This window comes from Hyposmocoma kahamanoa, unplaced genomic scaffold (assembly GCF_003589595.1).
Source record: "Hyposmocoma kahamanoa isolate Upper Pololo Valley unplaced genomic scaffold, ASM358959v1 94094, whole genome shotgun sequence".
Taxonomy (NCBI): Eukaryota; Metazoa; Arthropoda; class Insecta; order Lepidoptera; family Cosmopterigidae; genus Hyposmocoma; species Hyposmocoma kahamanoa.
This window is the reverse complement of record NW_020654890.1, coordinates 17,960-25,907: the sequence shown is the minus strand read 5'-3', so window position 1 is coordinate 25,907 and position 7,948 is coordinate 17,960. Positions and strand designations below refer to the sequence as shown.

The window sequence follows — 7,948 nt, the reverse complement described above, 5'->3', positions numbered from 1 at the left end:
ATTCATAAGTAGCATTAAGAGTTCTATCTGGTACACGGTGCCAGTTATACTAGTTTTGATTCCTGCGCCTGAGTAGCCTGGCCCACTGGGATCGAGAGGAGGACGAGAATCTGCCATGTTCACTGCCAACTTTTTTTTTAATTTTGATTTCTTTTATCTGAAACAGAAAAAAATAGTTTAAATTGTTGAATAGGTACAAAACAGAGTGTTTTTTTTAAATGAAACAGTTTGCGGAAATCCGAAACCATAGAAGGTACAAGGAAACTGGAAGTCTTTTTTTGTGAAAATAATTTTGGCATAGTTAATTTTTTGGTCAAGCGTGAGTTGTACATAAAAATGAATAAAATAGATCAAAATTTTTTTTAGTGCTGGTCGATTCTGGTCAAAGCGCACGTCAAGCTTGACACTTTGTACTTGGAAGCCATCGAGGATATAATCAGAAATAGAGACGAAATGTCATTTAATTTGTTTGAAAACTATTCTGCAAAATTATTGCTGTGACAACTGCGCTCCGATTAGCCAACCCGAATTCGATAACAATTGATGGGTGTCGTCAATTGTTTCACTTCAAATCTACCAGTTTAACTTGAGCTTTGCTATAATGGACGAAAATTGAAAAAAATTAACATATTTAATATTTAATTAACAATGAAATGTAAGTCCGTTTGTTTTGTAATTAGATGTTTTGCTGTTTTTCCCACACCACCGAATGGAACAGCCCCCATTGTTAGAGATATTATCTTTATTACAATAAATACAGAATATTTTTGGTATATATGGAGACGTACACACAGGTGAGTTGTTGTATTTTGTGATTTCAGATATTTAAAAGTGATATAAGGCCCATTTACCTGATTAGTTGCCAGGGATGGATAGCCCTTACTTTGTCTCTATTTATGGTTACATACTCTATGTTTAGACCGTTGTTATCATAAACGACATAGAGTTGAATTTAAATCTTACGTGTCAAGCTTGACGTACTCTTGACCCTGTACCTATACATATTGATGACTGGTATATTGTTCTATATGGGGGAAGAACAATGTTATCAGTTATAGGTATATACTTCATACATTTATTTATTTATTGTACAGGAAAGCCAATATGATGCATACATAACAATATCAACTGTCAATTCTACATCAAGTTACAAAGTTTTAACTTATCAGCTAACACAGCAAGCTATACAGATTTATGGTGTGGATGTGAGGGGCAATGCGTACAGTTGGATAAAATCATATCTAACCAACAGAAAACAATATGTACAAATATTTGGATAACACACGTGAGCTTAAAACCATTCAATCAGATATGTTGACAGTAAACAGATCCATACCGCAGGGCAGTGTTATAGGATGTGTCCTTTTTGTCATATATATTAATGATTTGAGATCATGTATTCTTTTTGCAGATGATATTTCTTTACTTTATAGATGTCCGAATAATAACAATCTTTCAAAACTAGTCGAAACTTTTAATACTATTTCTCTGTGGCTCTCTGACCATAACTTAGAAATAAATAATAAAAAAACTAAATTAATTCAATTCAAAGCGTAACAAAAGGAAAAAAATAGATTTAGAATCAATAACAACTAATTTACATATTGAGGAAGTAGAACATTTCACATTATTAGGATTGACAATAGATACTTATCTAAACTGGAAAAACATATTGAAAATATAAAGACCAAATTATCACAGTTTATCTATGCACTATCTGTATTAAAATGTAATGCATAAGTAGAGTGTGCCCAGACAGCCTATTATGCCTATGGGTTTGCTTGGCTCCGGTACGGTATTTTGGTATGGGGCCACAATACTGACACCGACAAGACATCTTTTTATTATACAAAAAAAGTGTATTCATGTAATATCCGACCCAGAAATAGTTGCAAACCAATTTTTATAAGAACAGACAAACAAGTATTGTGAGTAGTGGCAAACAACACACCTACAGTAGGGGTAGTTACAGTGTCCCTGCAGCATTTTCATTAGATGTACACCTATGTGAGAAGTTTTATTAAAATCGGAAAATGGGTTATATTCAATAAACTGGATTCTTGCCCTTATTTGCCACCCTTAGAAGTAAAATATTTTTTTTCAAATGGGGCCATTACCATAGTAACTATGCCACTGCTAACTTACCCCTCTTTCCAACAAAAAAGAATCATCGAAATATGTTCACAAACGTCGGAGAATTCACGTGACGTACACATAAAAAAATACAGTCAAATTGAGGACCTACTCCTTTTTTGAAGTCGGTCAAAACAAGCATGCACGCAAAAAATTTCACAATATTTTTAGATAAGAGAAATAACACTATTGTTTACCTTTCTAGTGCTGCTTGCCGGTTTTTCTGCACATTCTTAGGTCCCATCAACGGCTAGGAAAGACCTAAAAATAAAAAAAGAATATATGTCCATTCATAGCAGGAGGCCACTACACATTTTCACAATTCGTATTGGTTTACAACAAGTGAAAATACCTTTAGCTTGACCTTGAAGACAACATATTAACGGATGGAGCGTATTATCGAATTACAAGTGGTGATAAAATAATCAAGATAACATACATTTTATTTTACGAATCTCAGACAGAGAAACAAGTGGGGAGGAAAAGATCCCCCACCACGATAACTTTGCCGCGAAAAGGAAAATGATGAATGACTAATTATGACTTTTTCATAAGTGTGACCAATTTTAAATTGGTGATCTTGCTAACTGCATTGCTTAAAATCTTTTTTAAATTCGTAATAATTGTGCCAACGAGTTAACTCCTCCTATGAATGAAGTAGGTACCAAATAAAAACTGGGTTGGTTGATTGTATTTATTTATTTTTAATTTTTTTATTTAAATACACCATCACATACATAAAGAAACTTCACTGCTATAACATTATTTTTGTTATACAGTATGTTGTACCATTACAGGCTTAAACAGCATTTACGAAAAAAAACCTTAACTTAAAAAGAAAATAGAAACAAAAACACTGTATAGAAAAAAAAAGAACAAATATCTAAAAACTTAGAATAATAACGCATAGAAACCTAGTCCGGACACGCTAAGTGAGGCAAATTGTAGCGCTCCCAATGGGCCTACACGAGCGGGTGGGCCGTCAGTGCTCAAGGTCAACTTGCACCGCGAACAGCTCAAGAATTTTGGCTAAAAATGACGAAATGTGCGGTAAATGAGTGTAAAAATACGTCAGACAAACATAAAGTAGATACTAACATCACATTCTAAACGGCAGTAGCGCGTTTGTATTTGTATGTAAATATTCACTAAAACAGAAAATTACTTTGGTTGCAACAAGACACGAAAATGTTGCAAAATGACGGATTTTTTTCTCGCCATTTGCTGTTATGTTTCAAAATAATTATATTACGTAATTTTTTGAGAATAGACAATATCGCGATGGTTGCAGAATTTCTACAACATTATAGGGAATTTACGTTAGCTATTTTTACGAAATATATTTATGATTTTTCACATGAAACTAATGAAGGCAAATACTAATTTGCCTTCATTAGTTTCATGTGAAAAATCATTATTCTTGTTCATCATACACTCATTTAAAAAAAAATGTCTTGGCCAGACTCAAAATATCATAAAGTGCCTACAGATACGATCAATATTGTCGATGGACAATGTCGATGCGGTGCTTACAGATATGCTCGACATTGTCAATCGACAACGAAAATTATAGACGTTTTCGAGTTGTTTGGGAAAGCATAGTGAGAATGTGGCATTAATTTCTAAATCCAAGATGGTTGCCAAGAACTTAAAAAAATATATTTATTGGTAATCCTTATGGAAATGGCATTTATATCTGAATACATGATGGCGGACACGACTTTTCGCATTTCTAAATGTAAGATGGCGGGCGCGATTTTTCGAATAATGGCGAGTTGGGTATCGTTTACGAAGTATTTGGGGATGCTCATTACGAATATAGCATTTTTTTTTCTAAATCCAAGATGGCGGACACGATTTTTCAAAAAATGTAATATGGGTATCCTTTTCGAAGTATTTGGGGTTGCTCTTTCTAAATCCAAGATGGCGGACACGATTTTTAAAATAATGACAAGTTGGGTATCGTTTCGAAAAGGATACCCATATTACATTTTTTTGAAAAATCGTGTTCACCATCTTGGATTTAGAAATAAATGCTATATTCGTAATGAACACCCCCAAATACCTTAAAAACGATATCCAACTTGCCGTTATTCGAAGAATCGTGCCCGCCATCTTCGATTTAAAAATAAATGCCATATTCGTAATGAGCACCTCGAGTATCTCGAAAACGATTCCCATATTGCATTTCTTTGAAAAGAAGTGTCCGCCATCTTGGGTTTAGAAATGAGAAAAGTCGTGTCCGCCTTCGTGTATTCAGATAGAAATGCCATTTCCATAAGGATTACCAAAAATTAAGTTTTGAAAATTCTTGTCACTTGCCATTGTCGATCGACAGTAACGATCGACAAAGTCGAGCGTATCTGTAGGCACCTTTAATGATGAGTTAAGCAAGATACAATTTCCCCACTTTTGAAGGAAATGTTATTCCATGGCATCATTATTTGTATATTTGTGTGCGTGCTGACGAGCGTCAATACAAGTTGCTTACGCAAACATGAATTTGATTTTTGCCTCACTTGTGACAGTTCATTTGGATATGAAACTATCATTCTATGCGTTATTATTCTAAGCTAAAAAATTATTAAACAACAAAACAAAACCCCTGAGACGTGGCGTCTTAGGAGTTTAAAGCAGTTGTGACGTTCCGTTTGAACTTATATAATGAGTCGTGAAAGATGTCAACCTCGTCTGTATTAATGTTATTGAAAGTTCTCATGCTACGGTAAATTGGAGAAAAATGGCCCAAATTGGTACGAGATACAAGAACCGATAATGTATTTCGCACTGGATAACGTGGAAGCCTTCTGGGTATCGCCAAGTTAACTTGAGACATTATTCGGGGCGTGTCAAGCTGGCTACATAAAACCTTATAGAGGAAAGTTAGGTCGAAAACTTATCTCCGAGTCTTTGTCTCTAACTTGAAATATAACAGACGCTCGCCATAGTCTGCTCTATACTATTTTTATATGCTAGAAAGCGAGTAAATGCGCGTTGTACGCGTTCTATCCTATCTACATGGGTTTGATAGTGGGGATTCCATATAGGTGTCGCATATTCAAGAGTACACCGAATTAACGAGTTGTACAATGCTAAAATTGCGTGTACGTTTCTAAAATTTTTACAAGTACGCTTCACAAACCCTAACATTTTCCATGACTTCTTGACTATACTATTTATGTGGGCACTAAAACTTAATTTGTTGTCTATCAGAACACCCAAATCTCGCACATCAGTCGATTCGCTGAGGGCTTTATTATCCAATTGAGAGGAAACAGTATTGATTTTTTTTTGTAAACTTAATATGAGTACATTTGGTTACGTTTAATAACATTTTATTGTGCTTGCACCATCGCGCCACAGCCGTCAAATCAGCCTGCAGAAATTTAACGTTTAACTCTTTTTATTTTTGCGTAGCATCATTTTTTCCTTAATATATTTTTGAAAGCATAAATTTATTTCTAATTCTGCACCTCTACTGCCTCTTTGACTTGTAGAATTCCAGAAAAATGGATTTTAAAATTTGTTTCAAAAACAGAAAAAAGCAAGAACTTTACGACAGGGGTTGGAACAAGACTAATGGATTTCGCTTCTCGAGAAATTTATTTTCATTATGACAGCTTTAAAGCAGCGCAATCATATTTTATCTTACTTGCGACAAAATCTGCTACGTTCTAAATTAAGACCTTATTCTGCCAAAATCGCAGGATTCTACTAAATCTTGGCGCACTGATTTTCAGAGACAAGTTCTCTACAGACAGGACTTCCGTCATTGGACTGTCATTTGAAGAAGAAGACAATAAGTGCCTTAGCCTTAATTCGCTCTGGACCTTTTGGAGGGAAAAGTGTCGTTTTTATTTTGACTTTCAATTATTTTGTGAAATCTAGTTTAAAGTGAAATAGGATAGTGCTATTGTGCCTTAATCGAAAATTAAAACGCGAAATTATACGAATACCGAACACCGAACTAAAATACCCGTATCGGCCCGTTTTAAGGAATCCCGAGTCAATCCAAGCGCGCCGCCTCAAATTGCCTATCCTCTTTGTGGCGGCCATATGTACAAAAACAATTAAACTTCATGTTTAGGCTGATGGCTTTGCCAAAGCCTTAATAAATTAAAAAAAAAAAGAAGAAGACAAACAAGAAGTGCCTTACTCAGTTAAAAAAAAGATAAGTTTTTAGTGCTGTATTGCCATAACATAAAGGGTAGGCGTTACCACTTCTTCGTAAAGTTTTCAATCGACTCAATCGTTTATACGTATTTTTTAACTAATGTAGATAGGAAGCGTATACCTTTAATTCGTGAAAGTAGCAAATAGGTAGCAATTATCACATACTTCGGGAAAATCTGCTCCCTTCATGCTGAACAAAGTGGCGACCAGCCATGATATCAAAATGGTTGGTCAATTATTTTTTTAATTTCTTAGAATATATCAAAGGTAGCAATTATTGAATATACACTCAGTGCCAGACGCCACAGGCGACCAGCCATCTGAGAAACATGCCTCTAGTGTAAAATATTATTACTTTATTTATAACATTAGTATTAATCTATTACAACCGATAGTAAATTGTTTCGGTATTCGTATTACAATTATTTGCTCTATGTCATAGTTAGTTATATATGTATAGTTTAAATGTGCGTGTTGTGAATTGCATTAGGTCCTACATTTAAGTTTGGTTTATGTTTTTGTACGCGTGTTTTATACTATATCTGCTTGTCCACAACAGCTGGGACAAGCTGAAAATCAGTGCTGTGTAGGAGCATAATGCTTTACACAATCTGTGCTGCGCTTGCTCCCCTGCCACACAATAATTGCAATTGTTAAGGTTATAGTGTTATAATTTTTATATCATTGAATAAGTTACGTTTCATATTTTGTATGGTGAATAAATGGTTTGAATATAAGAGATATCAAAAAGCTTTTAACTGATATAGAAAGTATGTATGTTGCCTAATGAGTAAATCGACATCAATAACTTTTTTTAGAACTAGAAACATACAAACTTTTAACATTAAACGCTTCCCTACATTTAATATGACATTCGTAGAGAGGCTTTAGTTTCCCTATTGTAAGAGGTACTTAACAATAAGTTAACAGATAACAAAACTGATATGAATAAAGTAATAAAACTATCTTTTAATGGAATAAAAACATGATGGCGTAGTTATTTATTTCATCAAGTGTGAGTTGTCCATAAAAATGAATAAAAATGATCAATTTTGTGCTGATCGACCACAGATCTAGTGATCGACTCAGTTTCGTGTAAGAATCATTTCACTGTATGTGACGTGAAAAATCGGGACAACAAAAGTTGATCAAATTTAATAGAATTTAATGTAGAAGATAAACTGTCTTTTTAGAAGATACCTTTTAAAAAAAGTATGTTTAGGAAGAAATTAGGTAGTAAATAGTTATATAAAGAAAGTAAATTATATACTGCTTGAACCATGAAAAACGTGAAGTGGTCCAGCTAACCTGACATCAGAATGGCTGGCCACTTTATTTCCTTAATATTTCCGTTAGCGCAAATGTAGAAAATATGTCAATAAAGGTACTAAATAGTAGAAACTAGGTAGTAAATAATGAGCACTGTTTGATTTGTATATCTCGTTTAGTCCAGTCGTTGGAGTGTAGATAGGAGGAGTTATGTTCGAGTCATAGCAGATCGAACGATCGGTCGTGGACACCCAGGCGCCGCGACAGGCCCATGACCTAGATCGTTGCGATTCCTCTAAGCACGACGATATAAATACTATTTGTTCTCACAAACGCCCTCGAAAATCGATTGCCTACGACCTCTACTTCTTTG

At 34.4% G+C, this 7,948-nt stretch overlaps 1 long non-coding RNA gene across 1 annotated transcript; it reads right to left on the bottom strand.

Moving 5' to 3' along the window:
• Window positions 1–23: 23 nt before the first annotated feature.
• LOC113238051 lies at window positions 24–2,613 on the bottom strand. Its single transcript, XR_003311080.1, has 3 exons — window positions 2,486–2,613; window positions 2,331–2,394; window positions 24–157 (listed from the first exon to the last, which is right to left on the bottom strand). It is a non-coding gene; the product is annotated as an uncharacterized LOC113238051 (long non-coding RNA).
• Window positions 2,614–7,948: the final 5,335 nt, after the last annotated feature.